Source organism: Impatiens glandulifera, chromosome 1 (genome assembly GCF_907164915.1).
Source record: "Impatiens glandulifera chromosome 1, dImpGla2.1, whole genome shotgun sequence".
Lineage (NCBI taxonomy): Eukaryota > Viridiplantae > Streptophyta > Magnoliopsida > Ericales > Balsaminaceae > Impatiens > Impatiens glandulifera.
In genome coordinates, this window is record NC_061862.1 from 105,046,775 (window position 1) to 105,069,206 (window position 22,432).

Sequence of the window (22,432 nt, forward strand, 5' to 3'; positions counted from 1 at the left end):
TCACCCCACCGCCTTATATACTCCGTGGTAGTTTGTTATCGTAAGTTAATCGTTTTTAATACATTTTATTTGAAATTAATCATTTGTTTCTTATAAATCGTTTTATTTCAGGATAAATTTAATTTAGATGATATTGAGAATTATCGAGACGATGCCTTGAGACACTTGAAGACGAGGTGGGATGCTTGGAGGTATGACATAAATGTCAATAAGATAAGGAAACACAAAGGAATTGTGGAAACAATCAAGGCAGATAATCTTGATGAAATGACCCACAAGATTGAGAGTTGCTGCTTGAAAACCATTATTTTACCGATAAATTTTAAGTTTCTTCTTTCAAATTTTGTACTTAATAGTTAATACAACATTTTTAATCTAACATTATATATATTAATTTCATAAACGAAGAACTACCAGCATAGAAAAAAAAATCAAAATATGCAATCGGTCTAGTAGCGAATCATTTACACAGTTGGAACGAGAAATTGTAAGACTTATTTTTTAACTTTTCTTTCAATTGATTTAAAATTGAACTTTACAATCTTAGTAAGTGCAAGAAGGATCAACTCCAACCTATGAAAATTTCTTTTTAGCGACTAAGACCAAAAATGATAAAACTATTGATCCGCACATACCGTAGAAAGTAGTAAGTATAAAATATGTTACATTACATTTTATCTATTATTGACATTAATATATTTTGTTGTAGGATGAACTAAGACATTTGCGAGCTGAATGTCCTGGTATTTCTGATGTCGACAATGTGACAATTCAAAGAAGACTTGATGATATGAAAGAGACGATGAGGACCTAGAGGGACGTAGAGCGGGTCGAGAGGGCCGAGATGGAAAACAAGTTGAAGGCTGAAATGGAAGAGAGGATGAGGATGGAGAGAGGCGAGATGATGCGTCTTATAACATAGTTTATGTCTGGCGGTGGATCAATAGATCCTACATTGTTTGCACAATTTACTAATATTAGCGGTCAATCATCGGGTCATGGGTCATCCACAATAATTCCACCCATGCGGTTCCAACAACAAGACGACGATGATTCTGGGAAAGACACGAATTAAGTAAGAACTTTTGTTATGATTTTGGTTCGATTTCAAATGTTGGTGTAGTACTTTGATTATGTGTTTGTTTAAAAATCTTTTGTTATGATTTTGGTTCAATTTCAAATGTTTGTATAACAATTTAATTATGTGTTTGTTTAAAAACATTTGATATGATTTTGGTTCAATTCAGGATTTGGTTTATGGTTTAATTTTGGGTTTTATATTAGGTATTGTAATAATATTAAATTAAATATTTTTAATTATACATGTATCACCGATTGATTTATTAATCAATCAGTATCTCTCCAACCAGCCTAAACCGATTGGTTAATAAACCAATCGGTGCTTCCCCACAAACCTTTAACGATTGGTTAATAAACCAATCAGTGCTTCTCCACAAGCCTGTAACGATTGGTTTGTTAACTAATCGCTAAAGGCTTGTGGAGAGACACCGATTGGTTTATTAACCAATCGTTATAGGCTTCATCGATTGGTCATCAACCAATCGGCGTTACCTAATAAGGTAACACCGAGAGAGCTTTTGTCGATTGAGAGCGATTGACTACATCCAATCGTTATTGGCTTATACCGATTGGTAAAGGGTCAGTACCGATCAGTTTACTGATCGATATAGGGTGCTTGTTTTACTAGTGTGACCCCCCTTTCAACTCAAAGTGTTTTTAGATTAAATCAAACCCGTGATTTTTTGGTCTCTTAAATCAATTCTTATCACTGAAGCTATCTTGATGAGTTTATATATATATATATATATCAATGGTATTTAACATCCAGAAAACTGCCAAATAAAAAGCGTCCTAAGCCGAAATATCACAAGTACCACCCCGCCCCGGGCCATCACAAGGAAAACTATAACCGAAATCCTTTTTATCTGGCATTAACTTGGAACCACGTGCATCTAAAGCACCTTTTACTAAGATCAATGTAGTTGTATGTAAACCTAGAGCAATAGCATGATGAACCAAAAAGTCTCCAGGACTTATTGTTAAGAATAGTGAATTTCTATTCTCATCTTCGACCGACATTGAATGTCAGGCCACTCGTTGAAGATAAAAGTACATCAAACCCATATAACCCATATGAAGTTTTACCATGAGCAGATTGTATCCATTGAACAAATATAGGTTCAATCAAGATTTGTTTCTCTGGAGTACCAAAAGCAAGCATGACATCATTATGAACATAAAGCCCCAATGTATGGAATCCCAGAAAGAGACTGGCCCAACTTAAATGGGATATAATAGCTTCTTTATGGTCTAACATTCTAGCTAATACATTATCCTTATTCTGTTCCGGATTATAGTCTCTAATGAAAAAGATAGCTCCGTGAGCAAAAGCTCCTGTCATAATGAACCCTGCGATGTATTGGTGATGTGTATATAACGCAGCTTGAGTAGTAAAGTCTTGTGCTATGAATGCATAAGCAGGTAAAGAATATATGTGTTGAGTTACCAAGGACGTAATAACCCCTAAAGAGGTTAGAGCAAGACCTAATTGAAAATGAATTGAATTATTGATTGTATCATAAAACCCCTTATGGCCACGTCCAAACCGTCCCTCCGGCGGAATGTGTGCATCTAAAAGATCTTTTATACTGTGCCCAATCCCGAAGTTAGTTCTATACATATGACCAGCAACGAGAAAAATAAACGCAATAGCTAAATGATGATGAGCAATATCAGTCAGCCATAAACTTTGCGTTTGTAGATGGAATTCGCCGAGAAGGGTTAGAATGGCAGTGCCTGCTCCTTAAAAGGTACTAAATAAATGATTACTTGAATCGAGATTTTGAGCATAAAGATTCCATTGACCCGTAAAAAGTGGTCCTAACCCCTAGGGATGTGGTAATACATCTAAGAAGTTATTCCACCGAACGTACTCTCCTCGCGATCCAGGAATAGCGACATGCACTAAATGCCCCGTCCAAGCCAAGGAACTTACTCCGAAAAGTCCTGACAAATGATGATTGAGACGAGATTCCGCATTTTTGAACCATGAAACACTAGATTTCCATTTCGGTTTTAGTACTAAGCTTGTTGAGGATGCTCAATTTTATTATCTATTATTTTGTTAAAAATCAGTATAATTCTAAAATAGTTCATGTGAAATAATTTATTTGCGTGTCATTAACTATCGTTTCAATATAACGACAAAAGGTAAGTTTGAGAATTCGAACTACAATAAACCCATACCCTCAAACATCTATAAAATGTCATATACAACTTTTGCCTTGAAGTTCAAAATAATACATCCAAAAATATATTCAAATCATTTACACATCTAATTAATTCAAAATTGACTACAACAATGAACATATATATATATATGACAAATTAGAATGATAAAATGATAGAGAAAACTTGAAGGTATTTTTAAACTTCTTACCAATTCTTTCTATTTGAGTCAATTTATTCATTCTTTTGATTACTCTTCTATCTTTATATGGAAAGTTTAAAAATTATCATATAATAATCCATAAATTAGGATAGAAAAGAAAAAGATTTCTACATTGTTTTATTTATAATTTTTCTTATTTTTGTTACCTACCCTTATTTTTTTTCTCCATCTACAATTTACTATAAACATTTCTCATTTATAGTTTTTGATATATTTCATCACTTATCCAATTGTGTGATATGCAATAAGAAACCTAATTAAAACATTATTATTAACTTAGTCTCTCAAATAAATTTACAATCTTTTCAGACCGAAATACAAGAAATTCCGATTTATTAATTAATCTATCAAATAAATTTACAATCTTTTCAACCGAGATACAAAAAAAAAACTCCCTGATTTAGTTTTGTCTAGTATAAAAATAAAAATAAAAATAAAATTCAATATAAGATGAAAGTGATCGCACATTTTATTTGAAATTTAATTGATATATTATTATATAGAAATATTTGATGAAATAGGTTGACCAATGGAGTATAAAAAACACCTAATTTATTCAAATTTGACCCGAATTCTATAATCCATGGACCCATAATTAAATAGGTCCGATTAACAACTTGATTGTGAGAGAGAGAGAGAGGAAAGTCAAAGGAGGTACTCTTGGCATGGTTAACAGCTATCCAATAATGTATTGCTACCGTTAACTAACGGAGGACCGTAAGCCGCCCATTAAACAGCCCATATATATATATATATATTACCATTTTAATTAATTATTATTTTTATGTCTTAAGAACACATTACCTATAATCGGTTAGGGTAACTAAATTGATAAAAAAAATTAGGTAAAAAGATTAAAATTTTCGATGATTATGTATTAGTTTTAATTATTTTAACTAAAATAATAATAATAAATTTGACCAATGCCATAAACTTGTTTTAAAATAATTTAAAATCTAATTAATTAATTATTACAAATTTGACTCCGTTACCCACCGTTAAAAGGAAACATATAAAGAAAATGCCTTTTCTGACTAAGAAAGGGCAAAAGAGTGATTTATGAATTATGATAAGAATTGTAAGACGGTTTAAATTATTATTTGTATTCTATATTATCAAAATATAAGATATTTCAGCCTTGTGACAATTTGGTAATATATTTATAGTGATGATGACATTTTGATAAATTACCCTTTAAACAAATCAACAATCTCCTTAATTAATATTCTTAAATCAAATAAGACAAGCTTCTTAAATACCAAATGAAACTCTATTTTTTTATACTTTGTCTTAAGATAAGTAATGAAAAATCTGATAATTTAGTTGAGAATTTTATAACTTTTTCAGAATAGAACAAATATTTTGTTTTGTTTTATAGTGTTTTTCATGTCTTATGAACCTTTTTTTTCTCATTTTTTTTAACAAGTATTATATTTTATGGTATTATATTTTATGGTAGTGATTAAACTACTTATATTTAATATGTATAAATATTATTTTAAATACAAAAAATAAATTTCTTACATAACATTTTCGATAGAAATGTCACATACAAAATATTTAGATATCCAATTTATTAAACCTGCACCAAAATAAATGTTAAACATGATTTAACTGAATGATTAGTCAAAACCGACATACCAGATATCCGATTTATTAAACACGCAACAACAAAAATCTTAAACACAATATAACTGAATAATCAATCAAAACGACCTACAACATATTAATATATTTGATTTATTAAATCTATACAAAAATTAGGGGTGTCAATTTAGGTAAATTTCAGGTTAGCGGGTTCGGATTGGTAGGTTAACGGGTTTAACGATTATAACCTAAACTTGACTTGTTTAATAATTTGGGTAAAAAATTTCTAACCTGAACCTGACCTGTTTATTTGTGTTTGATCTGAACCTAACTCGTTTGACCCGATTTACATAACTCAACTCGAACCAAACCCGATATAATTAATTCATATCTTTCTATTTTAAATTAAAATGACATCAATACAAAATAAAAATGAAGTTAAATCACAAATTCATTTATAATAATTTAAAAAAAAATGAGTGAGTGAATAAGAAAGAATAACACAAAACTCAACAAAAGAAACTTGTAAACGGGTTACCGGGTCTATTTTGGGTCATGGCAGGTCGACCTGATTTTGACATGTTTATTAATCAGGTTAAACAGGTCGACCTAATTTTGACCTCAACAAAAAATACATGACCCTAACTTGATTTTTTCGTGTTCGGGTAAGGTCGTGTTTTCGTGTCGTGTCCAAAATTGCCAGCCCTAACCAAAATAGGGTTCATAAACTGTTTTTCTTAAATACATATTTCATTTCTTAAACAACATAATTAAACCTCCACCCATATATTGTTGACGAGAATGAATTCTTACTATTTATCATCATTGCCTTTATTTATATATTTAAGCTTTTACTCAAAATTAATATTATATATATAGAGTAATGATAGGGAACGCGAATCTGGGGCCGCGAAAGTCCGCGAAAATATAATATTCTATTTAAACACGGAATATTCTCTTCCCTCTTATTAATTAATTTATCTCTTCCTCTTCTACGAATTAATTAATTTATCTCTCTTTCTCTCTCACTAATCAATTAATTTATCTCACTAATTAATTAACTAAACAATGATATTAATTAGGGTTTATGGTTTAAGATTTAGGGTTTAGAATTTAAGGTTTAGGATTTAGAGATTAGGGTTTAGTGAAAAAATAAATTAATTAATAAATTCAATACATTATTATTATTTAAATATATTATTAAAATATTTAATATGAAAGTTTATTGTAAAGTGTTGAGTTATTTTACTAAATTAGAGAAAAAATTAATGAAATAATTAATCGTGATAATAGAGATAAATTAATCGGTAGAAGTATAAAAAAAATAATTAGTAAGAGGAGAGAGAATATTCCGTGTTTAAAAAGGAATATTCTATTTTCGTGCACTTTCGCGGCCCAGGTTCGCGTTCCCTATCATTACTCATATATATATATATATATATTAATGTTTTAAGCAATTTAAAACTAAACACAAACTTTTTGTATATTATAGAAGATTATTTATTTATTTTTATTTTTTGTCAATCATCAATTATAATATAATACAAACTATGTACATGTAGGAGGGGATAGTATTAAGAAACCTTGTATCTTATTTTACTCTAGAATCAACTCTAATAGCCGTGAAACTCATTAAATATGCTAGTTTAGTCACAATATTGAGTGCACTAGATTTTTATTTTATTTGGAGTCCACGTTGACTTTTTTTTTTTCTATTGTTTTATCTGATTGCTTTAAAAGTTTTGTTTGTATTTTTATTTATAAATCCTTGTTTGTTTTTTAAATGAAGCGAATAAAAATGACAACTCAATAAAATGAAATTAAAACACAAACAAGGCATTAAAGAATTAATCCCAAAATATAGAATTCAACATCAACGTTGTCACTTTCTATTTATTTTATTAGTTGAAATTTAGGGATTCCACCTCCCACCCAATAATGTGCATTATGAAACAGTTTCTACCAACCCAAAGCTTCAAATAATGTCAAAGATTATTATTATTTATGTAAATGTGACATCGATATAGGAAGATATAACACGCAAAAATTAAACAAAACTTACTATTGTATGATTGAGACTTTGAGAGTGTAACAGTTGTATAATCACAAATAAAAATGTTAAAAAGTTCTAGAATAAACCTACCCTAGGCTATAATAACTTAATTTTGTACCCAAAAAAATTGTATAAAAGAATATTAATTTGTATGAATTATTAGATTTACATTTATATTCATTAAAATGGTTAAATATTAAAACTCAAATATACAAATTTTGTCCTTTTAATTATAGCATATTTTAATTGGATAGAACATCTTTCAAATTTGTTGAAATATTGACATGATGAAGGATAAAAATTTAAAGGAAATTTGTGAGATGTTTTTGATCGAGAATGACTCCACCCCTAAAGAGAGGAAAATTCTTAAAAGACGTGTATTATTAGTCTTTTTATATTTGTCATTTATTTTTTCTTTCTTTCTCTCTATCAATAAAATTGGCATTTCATTATGGTTAAAATAAAATATACTTATTTGATTTATGCTGGTGCAATCATTTTTTTTTTGTATTACATACCTAGTATGAAATTGGTTAACAAAAAAGAATATTATATTTTATTTAATGTTATAATTTTTTTTTCTTCGTGATGTCCATAATTTTCTTAGTGAATCACTTCATTTCAACCTAAAACAATAGTGTATAACCATTTCAACTTAAAATAATAGTGCATAATCATAAAAATGATAAAAATAAAATTAATATTGTTCAGAATAAAGATATTTTATAACATTAATTTAAGTGTCAAATGAGAGTACTTTAAACAACTCATTGAACCAAAATTTTAATTTGGTATGAAATGAAACCGGAATGAAAAATATCTAATCAAAATACAATACACAACATTTATTAGGATATTTTTCATACTACTTGGTTTTTGAAAATCAACTATAATTTGATGTGTCTGTTTTAGAAGCATCCAACAAGTTTTGGGATGCTAACTGTTAAGTTAATTTGTCATCGAAATCACAATCTTAAGTGAGAGAATTCACATTATTTTAGCCATACCTTTTGATAAACAAATTATAATGATATTTTGAATTTGTTGGGAAAGACTAAGATACTAACCTAAATAAAAGAACCAATTATAAAATCTTAAATTATGAATAACAAATCTAATACATGAAAAAGATGAATACTTTTTTTAGAAGAGCTTTATAGTAGTAAGTGCAACATTCATACAATCAAGTAAGTAAATTGGCATGAATTGTCATTGAAATTGAAGCTCATTGATACATTAATATGAATATTAAAATTGGCAAGAAAAACAACCCATACTCTTAATCATGTTCTATAACATATAACATCTTTCTATTATTCATTTTATCACAAGTGTTCACACTTCGGTCAAATCAACATCTCATTTACATATTTTTAACCATCAATCCAAATCCTCTACTCGTGAGCTTATGATCCTTTGTTATCGGCCTTTAAACCCTTCTAGCAAATCAATCACCAATCTCAATTTTACCGGTCTCTTATCTCTCAAAAAACAAACACAAATTCTAATTGACATATCTCATATTCTGACCTCATTACTTTCACATGACCATATCTCGACAAACCAACCACCAATCACAATCACACTCTCACATGTCTCTTTTATTCCTCAAGAAATCAACCACCAATCTCAATATTATTGACCTCCTATTTTTCGGCAAACCATACCCCAATCACACGTCTATTATCCCTCAACAAATTAGCCACCAATTTCAATCGAAGTCTATTATTACTCGACAAGCCAATCACCAATTTCAATCGAAATCTAATCTCGTGACCTCACAATCTTTTGTTACCGACCTCTTATCCATCGGCAAACCAACCACAACTAACTTCTTAGACACATATAATTCACTTAAATTTGCATTTATAAGAATTCAAACTATAGTCTCGGGGGTAGAAGATGACCAATTTAACTATTAGATCACTTCTAAACTAATAAAATTTTTAATTTTTTTTTTTTTATAAATTCAAAAATAACATTTCTCTTTTTATTAATAAGCTAAAACAATTTGTTCAGTATAAAAAAAATATTATTTACCATTTCATGTCAAATATAAAAGGTAAAAGGTAGACAAATAATAAAAAAATAATTTATTTTTATTTAAATATATCGCAAATTAAGTTTTAAATAGATTATTATATATATATAATAATTTTTAAGTTTAATAATATAGTATGGATTCATTGATTTTTAATATATATATATATTTCTTTTTAATTAAATAAAAAATAATAATTAGAGAAAAGAACTTTTGATATAACTTATACCTATACCCTTAGGCGCAGTTGATAATAAAAATCCGACTGAAGTATTCATTTTGTTTCATATAAGTATTCAGATATAACTATTTATTAAATAAAAATTAATTTAAAAAAAAGTATAAAAGTTAATAAAAAAAATTTAAAAAAAAAAATTAAAATAATATTGTATCTAATAAATATGAAAATAATTAAAAATATTAATATAAAAGTGACCAATAATAATTTGTTATATTTAAATAAGTTGTTTATATATTATAAAATATTTAATATAAGTAGAATTATATATATATATATATATATATAATATTTATTAAAAATTATATAATAAAGTTAAAAAGATAAATGATTTTTTCATTTGTTTAAGTTTAATAATTAAATATGAATTCATTAATTTTTAATATATGTATTTTTAATTTTAATTAAATAAAAAATAATAATTAAAAAAAACTTTGTATAATTTATACTTATACCCATTTGTAACCTAGAAACCCTTTTTATTGGTTTTGTAAAAATTTTGAAATTCGAAAAATTCAATTTCAATTTGCGTCAAGAATTTTCTTTTAAAATAGGACATTATTTTTAGAAGATTTCATTGATTCCTGGCAACTTTTAAAATTAATTAAAAATAATTAACTTCGGGGTTCAATTTTAAATAATTCGAGGATTTATGATAATTAAATTACAATTTAATTTTTTTAGAAAATTCATTAGTTTAATTAATTAAACATAATTAATTTAAAAGATTATTTATTTTGAAACAGAATCGACGCCAATTAATTTTTGAAAACCAATAAAAGTTGACGTACGTATACAAACGTATTGACCACAATTTTTTTCTTTTAATTCGTAGTTTGGTGATACTCAAGAAAGGATTTTCGCGCCTCATCCTTCATACCCGTTTTTAAAATGGTCTCTAATTATAAAGTTGGTTTTTGAAAATCGGTTATATAACATTTGAGTTTTAACATATTAATTTTCCGGTCCTAGTCATGCTTCTAGATTTTAGCGTTATTTAAAATATTGAAATAACAATATTTAAAATGTTGGTACATATTGCAGATGATAATTAGGGAGGACATACCTGAAGAATATCAGTCATTTTTAAAGGCATTAGGGTTTGGAAATAAACACCAAACGATCCATTGTCGAAATATTTTGGTGGAAATATCAAAAAATATTTAAATGCATTTTCTAAATTTTGGGATTTTTAAAAAATGATTTGGTGTCCCAAAATTACAAAAAAAATTGCATTTTGAATAAGGTGGAACCAAACAGGCCTTATGACCAGAGTCCTAAGCTTGGGATTCGTTTTTATCGATTGAGGTCAAAAGACCCTCGATCCGGGTTAAGGAGCCTCTCAGTTGAGGCTCGGGATCTTCGGTCTAGGTGTCGAAGTCCCTCAGTCTGGGTGCTAAGGACTCTCAATCCTTGGTTGATCTTACCGGTCTAGGTGTACAACCCTATCGGTCCTGGGCTAGCCTAGGGCTAAGTCCTTCGGTCGAGGTATATAAATATCTCAGTCTTAGGATAGATCTAGGCTAAGTCCCTTAGTCCTGGGTTCGGGAGCTCTCAGTCCAGACTTGGGATTCTCAACCCCAAGGTCGAACCTAAGGTTTGGGAATTTTGGTCCCAAGGTTGTACCTCTCGTACCTAGGTTAGACCTCTCGGTCTTGGATGGAAATCCTCAGTTCCAAGTATCGGTCCTAGCTCAAGAACATCGGTCGAACCTCTCGATCCTATTGAAATTCTCGGTCCTAAGTTATAGTCCGAACCGAGGATCCTCGGTCTTAGGCTAACAAGCGTCGGTCCTCAAGAACCCAAAAGTGTAGGTTTTTAAATTCATTTTTTTCGCTATGATTCTTTGATCCAAGATCCTGGGTTTCTCCACAAAACTCCCAGAAACATGTTGTTCATTATCTCAAGGTATGGATCGACCTGGATGATGATCAATTTCTTCAAAACAATTTGTACTAAAAATACGGATTTTTGATTTTAAAGTTGTTTTGAAGTGTAAGGAGCTATCAAATAACTTTCTTATACTACATATACTTGATTTGTACCAAAATAAGAACATTGACGGCGTGTTTAATCAAATCAAAAACTCCAAAATTTTAATAATTTTGAAAATTTTGATTTTGATCAAACATGATCCAAATAGTTTCTCAATATCATTACAATCATGTTGGGAAGTTTTCTGGGTCGTGATTCAACAGAATTAACCCAAGAACAACAAACCCATTTTTTTATTTTTAAAATTCAAATTATTTTTGTTATTTAGATCGATTGATCAGTTATATCCTATCTAGATAGTTTCTAAATCTCATAAGAATGAATTTTCAACCATAAAACATCATAAACAACAAGCATACTAACTTATGCAATTTGAAATATAAAAACTTCAAATTTAAACTATAAATATGAATTAGAGGGTGAATGGGACCTTACAAAGGATTGGAGAGCACTCTTTGATCTTTAGGGAAACTTTCTGAAAGCTTAGATCCAAGCTTTAAGGTCTCAAACAGAAAATTCAAAAAATCTGAAAGCTTCAAGCTTTAATGACAAATTTTTTATTTGAAGGTTATGAGTTGGTCCTTAGATTTAGAATGACTCAGGGGGTGTATTTATACTGTCCTTGAGTCGGTGGAAGCATCAAGTGGCCTGAATCGGCCAAAATCCATTAATGACTTTTGACTGTTCTTGGCTGAAGTCGCCGGAATAGGGATGAATCATCCCTATTTTGATAGGGAGAAATGATCACCAACGTAGGGTGATCATTTCAGGCTTTAAATGAGCCGAAATGATGGACTAACGATTGAGTTCCAACTTGGCACAATCAACCACAGATCTTCAAGGTTATCCAGATAACGTCAATATGAAGAAAAAAGTCAGAGGTCAAACCGTAGTCATTTAAGGCGCGGTTCAGCGTTCCGTCAAACTCCATTGCGTTTAAGCGGTCCGTTAGCGTCCTAGCTAACGGGGCGTTAGTCAATCCATTGCCTCGCACACACGCTTCTCTCCAACTACAACCGGCTACATGTAGCATTCTGAGGAGTTGGATGCAGTTCCAACGTCCATCCGAGAGACGCGGTCCTAATTCAGTTATTTCTTCTTTTATTGGCTACACCCGATTACATATTTAATTTTTATTTTAAAATCTTAAAGATTTATTTTAAATTGATTTTTTTTTTTTTTAATTTTGATCTTTTTAAATACACAAAATATTAAAATAATTATACCAAATATTTTACCAATTTATTTTATTTATTTATTTATTTTTGTATATTTTTGAGGTTAAATAAATAATTGTTTTAAATGAAATGGATATAACAATTCTTTCTTCATTATTTATTTTTGTCCCTTATTTTTTCTAAAATTATTTTTAGATAAATGAGTATAAAATGTTTTCCCAAATAATTTTATTTTATTATTTTGACAGTTTTCTTTAATTATTTAAGCTTTAATTATCACTATAATTAACTTAATTAATTATTTAAACTATTTTTTTTTGTATGGGATAATTATTTTAATTGTGTTTATTTAAAAATAAATCAAAATAATTATTTTAATATTATAAATTGTAATTGGATGTTTAGTGCTTACACTATTAATTTACGATCAGTTTACGACAAAAATTCGTCATATTAATCCTATATTTTTATAAATTTCGATATTAGTTACAACCCATTTTATACTTGATATTTTATTGATATTCTTTTTTTTCTTTTTTTTTATCATTGTTAGGTAGGTCTTTTTCAAAATGATTTTGAGTTTTATTGGGAAATAATCGTTGATAGGATCGATTATTTCGGCTATTTGATAAATATAAATTTGACTATACTATATCAGTTTATATTATATATATATATACTAAGCCTCCACATATGACTCTATATTAGGAGTCGGTTTAATAGTTTTTTAGACATATGTCATATACATCCATCCCTGAATCTAGTTTTTTAAATATTTGTTACCTAACTTTAAATGATTAATTAAATAAAATTAAGTATAAAAATATCAATTTGAAATAATGACTCCAAATTTGAACAAATTGTTAAAAAATACTAGCAAAGTCAAATTACTCCGTACTAGCAACTGTAAACCAATTGAGCAACATGTATAGATTTCTTTGCATATTTGTATTTGAAGAAATAAGCAATAAAAAAAATTCATATTTAACAAGTTAATATCTAAAAACATAAATAAATAATCCTTATTGCTTTTATAGTTTGAAACTTTATTAGTTCCTCCAAAAATTAGTATATTTTGAAAAATAAAATTATTGAGCAGTGAAAAAGAAAATATTAAATAAAAGAAAATTATATATTTTAATGTATAATTTATATTTTGTAGTGTATAATCTTGATATAAGAAAATAAGATTAACACAAAATAAAATCTAATATTTTGTTATGCTAATACAACTAGAAAAATATTTTTAAAAGTGACAATATTTTGGAGTTTTATTGACAAGATATTATTGATATTGACCTAGTTGGAGTTTATTTAAAAGTGCAACTGAGCACTTTAGGAAGATTTAAGTTTTTGCCTTAATAACATAACTTTTAGTTCTAGTTCTCTATCAGTTAGGGTTTCATGAGAATCTAAGTGTTTTATAAACTCGTGTCATAACTCTAGACTATCATTATGTAATTCTTATTCTGATCTCAATATTAATACTATCTCTTCTAGGTGGATGTAGCTAAATTTTATTTTGGTGAACCATGTTAAATCTGTGTGCTTTTTATTGTTTACGTCATCTCTCATATTTCTGTTACAATAAAATATTATTAGAGCGAGGTTAATTCGATTGTTTTTATTTCAATTGAGATGGCAGTAATAAGCATTAAGATCGACAAGTTCACTAGGAGAAACAACTTCAGTTTATGGCATATCAAGATGTAGGCTCTACTTAAACAATAAAGTTTGCGGGGCCTCTAAAGTTATCGTCATTAACAGAAATAACCTCTAAGATGGTCATTCTAGAGGAGAAGGCACATTTAACAATTATGTTGTGTCTTGAAGATAATGCCATCATCGAGATCTTAGAGAAGGAGAATGTCGATGTGTTATGGTTGAAGTTGGAGAGTCTCTACATAACCAATTCGATCACAAACAAGTTGCTTCTAAAGCAACATCTGTTCAACCTACGAATGTAAGAAGATACAGTAAGTCTGGAAAATGTTAGACATGCCCTTGATTCGAGGGATCTACGCTATAAGGCGGTTGGTATAATTATAGACAGTCAAGCTTTAAGGTTATTTACTAGCGGAGGTAATGGGCGAGGAACAAAGAAAAAGTACAACAAGTTGTCTACTTAAAAAGATCCTAAGTTGAATGATGTATGTAATTATTTCAAAGAGTATTTTCGTCTGAGTTTGATCAGTTCTGCAATGATGTAGGGATTGCTCGTCATCACACAGTCAGACATACACCATAAAGAATTGTGTGGCTAAGAAGATGAATAATATATTATTGGAGAGAGCGAATTGCATGTTCTCTACTATAAAGATCAATAGAAGGTATTCATTAGAGTAGTTGAATGACAAATAAGGAGCATTGAAGTCGGACCACCTCAAAGATACCATTATGAGGACATGATTGGTTATACACTACTACAAGTTATTATGGAGGAGGTATATACGTTATAACCATCCACCTATAAAGAAACTATTTTTAGTTATGAAGTTGCACACTATTTTGCATCAATGGTACATCTGGGCCATTTATGACATTGAATAATGCATATGGGACATTTGTGAAATTTTGGAATTGAATAGTGCATCCATGCAATCTTTGGCATTGATTATGTATCTAGGTCATTTCAAGCATTGAGTAATGCATCTAGGCCATTTAAACATTGACTAATGCATCCGAGTCATCTTTGATATTGAGTAATGTATATGGGCTATCTAGGCCATTTGGTAGGTCATCTGACATTGACTAATTCATCTAGGAAATCTCTAGCATTGAGTATTTCATATGAGAGTCATGTTTGGTATTGAGTAATGCATATGGACAATCTTTGGCATTGAGTAATATATTTGGGACATCTTTGACATTAAGTAATGCATATGACTATCTATGTCATAGGGTATTGACTAATGCATCTAGACCATCTCGGCATAACTAACGCATATGGGCCATCTCTAACATTGAGTAATGTATTTAGGTCATCTCGACATTGAGTAATGCATATGGCTATTTGGATCATCTGGCATTGACTAATGCATCCGAGCCATCTCGTCATTGAGTAGTGCATATAGGCCATATTGACATTGAGTAATGCATCTGGCCATCTAGGTCATCAAACATTGAGTAATACATTCGGTCTATCTTGACATTGAGTAATGCATTTGGGCTATCTCGATATTGATTAATGCATTTGGCCATTCGATATTGACGAATGCATATGAGTCATCTGACATTGACAAATGTATATGAGCCATCCAACATCAACAAATACATTTAGGCCATTCGGTATTGGTGAATGCATTTGGTCCATACAATATCGACGAATACATTTAGGCCATCTAACATCGACGAATATATCTTAGCCATCCAGAATCGACGAATGCATCCAGACCATCCGACATCGACTAATGCGTCTAGGTCATCCGTCATTGACTAATGTATCCAGTCAACTCTAGATTAGAGAGATATTAGCATTGAGTAATGCATTTAGGGCATTTAGGAGAATTCATGTTAATGTGAAGATTTGTTGAGTAAAACAAAAAGAAACTATACATTTTTGTGTATAATCTAGATATTATGAAATAAGATTAATACAAAAGAAAATCTGATTTTTTGTTATGGTAATTCAACTAGAAAAATATTGTGACAATATTTTAGAGGCTTTTAGACAAGATATTGGTAATGACCTAGTTAAGATTTATTTAAAGGTACAATTGATCACTTTAGAAAGCTGAAGTCTTTGCCTTGAGATCATCACTCTTAGTCCCACTTATGTATCTGTTAGGATTTTGGGAGAGACCATGTGTTATTTAAACGCATGTCATAACCCTAGGCTATCTCGATGTAATCTCTATTATGATCTCCTTAATAATAATATCTCTTATGGATGGTCGTAGCCATATTTTATCTTGGTGAACCGCGTTAAAATATGTGTTTTTTTTATTGTTTATGAAAACTCTCGCATTTTGTTATAATAGATTATAAACAAATAATTACCAATTAATTGTTCAATTTATACTATAAATTATATATTCGACCTAGATCGATTAATGTTATATTAAGATTATATATCCCACCTTATATTTGACAAAGTTTGAATAGATTGTGTATATTTTTTTTAAAAGGATAAAAATCAATTTAATGGTAAAAGTTATTTCTAAATGGTAGAAATCTAAATGAAAAGAGTTCTAATAAATTTTTCTAATCACAGCTTAAACAAACGTTTAAAACTCAACTACGTCAAAATGGTTAGTGGGACACTAAATGCAGCCGAAGAAGACATGAAAATGTGACAACATATAACAAAAACTAGTACTCTCACATATATATCCAAATTAACCACAACTCTCGACCCGAAAATTCGGATATTTTGAAAATTAAGCATCATTATGTATATATATAGATTATTAGTTAAAAAGTGAAAATTATACTCGGCAATCCGGACACATTGAAAATTAAACATCATTATATATATAAATTAGTTAGTTAAAAAGTTGAACTTATATTATAAAACGTCCGGCGTTCATCAAATTGGTGTTGAATTTAAAATATAAAGTCTCATATAAGTTTATGGGCGGGTCAACCCACAATCCGATTCAAGTATCCATTTACTATCACATACATATATTCAAATTAACCACAACTCTCGACCCGGACACTTTGAAAATTAAGCATCATTATATCAATAGATTAGTTAGTTAAAAAGTTGAACTTATATTATTAAAACCTTCAGCGTTCATCAAATTTGGTGTTAAATTTAAAATATAAAGTCTTATTAGCCTAGTTGGTTAAAGGGTTATATATTTGTTTTATTAGGTTGCGAGTTCGAAATATACATATAGCATTTTTAATTTTATTTTTAACTATTTTAATTTTATGGGCGGTCAACCACAATCCGACTCAAGTATTCATTTACTCTCACATATATATCCAAATTAACCATAGATCTCGACCCGACAACCAGACACTTTGAAATTTAAGCATAATTATATATATATAGATTAGTTAGTTAAAAAGTTGAACTTATATTGTTAAAACGTCCCGCATTAATCAAATTTGGTGTTAAATTTAAAATATAAATTTTTATTAGCCTAGTTGGTTAAAGGGTTGTACTTGTTTTATTAGGTTGCGAGTTCGAAACATACATATAGAATTTTTAATTTTATTTTTATCCGTTTTAAGTTTATGGGCGGTTCAACCACAATCCGATTCAAGTATCCATTTACTCTCACATATATATCCAAATTAACCACACCTCTCGACCCGAAAATTCAGACACTTTGAAAATTAAGCATTATTATTATATATATAGAATAAGTTGTGACATAAGCGATTACAAATTCTTCAACAAAATAAAACTACAGAGTAAATTAATAAAACATCATGATCACCCTCAAAAACAAAAATATAAATATAAACAAATTAAAACATGTCATAAAAAATTAAATCAATATTAATCTTACCATTTGGGCAGCTACCTTGGTGAGATAGAGCGAGTGTAAACTCTAAATCATTCTATAATAAAAATTCTTAATTCAACTACATTTTTCAAATATCTGAATTCCTTTATCTTTATATACCATGTAATTGTTCGATTTTATTGTGTAATTACGTTCTAAATTTATTTTAAAAGCTAACCACCGAGTTAGATTCTCTTAATTCGATCTAAACCCGATTTTACCAAATTTGAAACAAAATCCAATTTTCTTGGATCATCATCTTCGAACTCTTGCTCGAGATTATATCCAAAAACGCTTAATATACGTATTAGAGTAGTTATGCATAGATTTTTAAGTAATGGTAATTACGTTTTCACATAGCTTCAAGAAATAAGGAAAAAGTTAACTAAAAATGAAATTTTGGGGGAAAATAAAGGTGTAAATTAGTTGAATGACGGGTTCTAGGTGATTGGTTTATATTCTAAATGTCATAAATAAGACATTGAATGTCTTAGAATCAAATTTGGAGCCTTGATTCATAAATTGGATTGTTCTAACCAAATCTTATTTTCTAGGCCATGGTCTAATAGGATTTAGATCCCCAAATCTGACATGTATCTGGCATGTTTGAATTGATATGTAAAAACGCAAGAAAAGAATAACACAAGAAGACACAAATTTATAGTGGTTCACTCAAATGAGTTACGTCCATTTCAGCCGCCATCGGATTTCTCTATGAAAAAGAAGAAAAAAAACAAAGTTTTTGCCTCACACTTTATTTATCTAGAATTATGTCTTGTCAATGTAAACTTTTAATAATAAAATATTTATATGGTAAACGTTTAGGTAATAAAACCTAAACAACTCTTGGTCAGGCTCAAACTCAAATACAAACCCAATAAAATCTAATTAACTATTTTAAAGTTTATTATAAGTGTAGACTCCATAACTCAACAATCTATCACTTGAAGACTAACTTCATCATCTCTCGATCGGTAGCGGCTTTCCATCCGATAACTTAACGAAGAAGATCAACTGAAGTTGCACACAACTTTAGTTTCTCATTTATCATAGCTTTCATTAGCATATCAACTGGATTCTTACTCCCGAAAATCTTCTCAAGAGCTAATACTTCATCTTCTAAAACTAGTCAGATGAAATGATAATGAACTTGTATATGCTTCGTCTATTCATGATAAACTGGATTCTTTGCCAAATTAATGACACTCTGACTGTCGCATCACAACACACTTCTCTCGTAGTCTTGACTCAATTCTTGCAAAAAGGGTTGCAACCACATCATCTCCTTAGTAGTCTCTGTCACAGCAACATACTCTGTCTCACAACTAGAAAGAATAACAATTTTCTGTAATTTTAAAACTCAACTGATTGTAGTATCTCTTAGAGTATAAATATACCTTGTTTTTCTCTTCCTACTATCAACATCACTAAAATTGTCAGCATAAACATATTCTTCCAAACTCATATTAGACTTTCAAAAACACAAAGCAAGACCCACACTTCCTCTTAAGTATCGTAGTATCCACTATACTGCTTCCCAATGTTATTTATCCGGGTTCCTCATGAATCTGCTAACAATTCCCGCTACATGTTCTATGTTTGGTCTTTTACAAACCATCGCATACATAATACAACCAATAGAATAGGCATACAGAACGGTGGTCATGTAAATTTTCTCATCCTCAGTTGAAGGCGATTAATCTTTTTATAGTTTGAAGTGACTAACTAAGGGGGTAGTAACTGGTTTTATATCGTACAAGTTAAATCTACTAAGATCTTTCTTCACATATTCTTCTTGTGAAATTTTGAGAACTTCTTTATCCCTGAAAATTCTCATACCAAAGATTTGTTTTATAGCGCCTAAATCCTTCATTGCAAACATTTCAGACAACTCCTTTTTTAGCTTGTTAATTTCATATAATCTTGCTCCAGTAATCATCACGTCATCAACGTAGAGGAGTAGAATAATGTATGATTTATCAAACTTTTTGATATAGCACCAATGATCAGTTTCACACCTCAAAAAATTGTTACTTCATGAAGCTATTGAGCTTCTTAACCTCTTTCAAACTATATAGACTCTTTTAAAGCTTACACACAAGATCATTTTTTCATTTGATTTCAAATCCTCGTGGTTGTCGCATTTAATCTCTTCATCTAAATCACCATGAAGAAAAACATTTTGACATCCATGTGTTAAAGATTAATGTCTTATTTCACAACCAAACTCAAAATAATTCTGATTGTCATCAATTTGGCCACTAAAGAGAAAATCTCATTGTAGACAATATCTTCTTTCTGTTGAAATATCCTTTCATAACCAACCTTGTCTTGTACCTCATGTTTTTTTAATGATCTTCTTTAATCCTAAAGATCCATTTGTTGTGAAGTATTTTTTTTTCCTTTGGTAACTCAGTGAGCTCCCAAGTCTAATTCGACATCAAAGAGTCCATATCATCTTTCATTGTAGACTCTCACTTAATTGATTCATCAGATTGTATTGCTTCCTCATAGAATTTAAGTTCGCCTCTATCTGTCAACAAGATATAGTATAGAGATAGGGATCACCTCTCGACTGATTTTCGATTTCGTGACGATCTTCTCAACTATATATCTGGTGTTTGCTTATTTGCCTCTAGGGTCACGTTCTCAACAATTTTTTCTTCAGCAACACATTGGTCTTCTTTGATAATCGGTATATATTTAGTTGGAAAATCTCTCAAATCGACCGTACCAGTCTTTTCCAAATTGGACTCACCATTTGATGTCTTTCCCACACACTCTTCGTAGAGAACCTGTTCATTGAAGATAATGTTTCAACTACAAATGATCTTCTGATTTTAATTAACCTAGAAATGATAACCAAACTCGATATCACCATAACCAATAAAAAAAACATTTATTAGACTTTGGACCAAGCTTTCTCCTATCACATTCATTAATATGAACATGTGATAAACAACCAAACACTTTCAAATAAGAAATGTTTATTTTCTTTATTGCTCTAGGCTTCTTCAAGAATTCTGAATTCAAGAGGAACAAAGAGTCTTCCGTTTATCAAGTAGGAAACGGTGTTGATAGCTTCTGCTCAGAAGCTTTTAGGCAGCCCAACATTAAATCTCATGCTTCTAGCACGCTCGTTTAATGTTCAATTTATCCGTTCAGCTACTCCATTCTCTTGAGGCGTTTGTGGAACATTCTTCACCATACTTATCCCATTTACAACACAATATTCTCTTAAATCTCAACTGATGTACTTTCCACCATTGTTGGATCTCAATCATTTAACCTTCTAATTTGTTTTATTTTCAACCAAAGTCTTCCACTTTTTGAAAATAACAAATACTTCATACTTGTGCTGCATAAAGTAAACTCATACTTTTCTTGTCGAATCATAAATAAAAGTCACGTAGTAGTATGATTTGCCAATAGAAGAAACATGTACAGGTCCACACACATAAGTGTATACCAACTATAGTCTTTCTTTATTGAGATCCTTCTCAATCTTTAATAAACTCACCCATTTCTGTTTTTGCATAACTGATGTTCAACAGACTTCAATTCTTAAATCTGACCATTTTTCAAAAGAATTTTCATCCATTTTTTACTCACATGGCCTAACATGTAATGCCATAACTCTATGTTCTTTGAGTCATCAACAATAACAGCAACTATGTATCTACATGTTGAAGTCGTGTATAACGTTCCAGTTTTGTGACCTCGAGCAACGACTATTGCTCATTTAGTCACCTTCCACGCACCATTTCTATAACTAAAATTGTGACATTTTTCATCAAGTTGTGTAACATAAATCAGATTGCGCATTAAACCTGGAATGTGCCCACCTTATTAATCATCAAAAAAACATTTGTCATCTTCAATTTGATGTCCCCCATGTCAACAACATCCAATGGCTCACCATCTATGAGATAAACTTTCCCACAGTTTCTAGCCACATAAGTCTCCATTAATTCTTTTTGGGCAGTGGTGTGAAAAAACGCTCTCGAATCCAAAACTCATGAATCTATCGGGCTATCAACAGACAAACAACACATTAGTGACAATTTATGTAATTGGGTTGGCTGCATCATTTTTATCATCACCGTTTCTCTTCGGTGCTTTGTAGTTCCTCTTCAAGTGATATTGTTTACCACAATTCCAACAATTAAATTTTCGCCCAGACTTGGACTGACTCTTCATGTTCCTCAATATAGATCTTTTCTTACCTCGGTTGAAATTTCTATCATTACCTTTACCCATGTTTTTAACATTCAGAGCAGAACCTTTGAACGTTTCACCAAAATCAATTTTACGAACCTCTTCAGCTAGAATACGATCTCTAACTTCAATATCAGCTTAGCATTTCCAACCGAATTACTAATTGTTGTCCTCACAGGTTCCTAGCT

The 22,432-nt window shown here is 29.9% G+C and overlaps 1 pseudogene; it reads right to left on the bottom strand.

Moving 5' to 3' along the window:
- Positions 1-1,846: 1,846 nt before the first annotated feature.
- On the bottom strand, positions 1,847-21,994 carry LOC124939327 (annotated as a pseudogene).
- Positions 21,995-22,432: the final 438 nt, after the last annotated feature.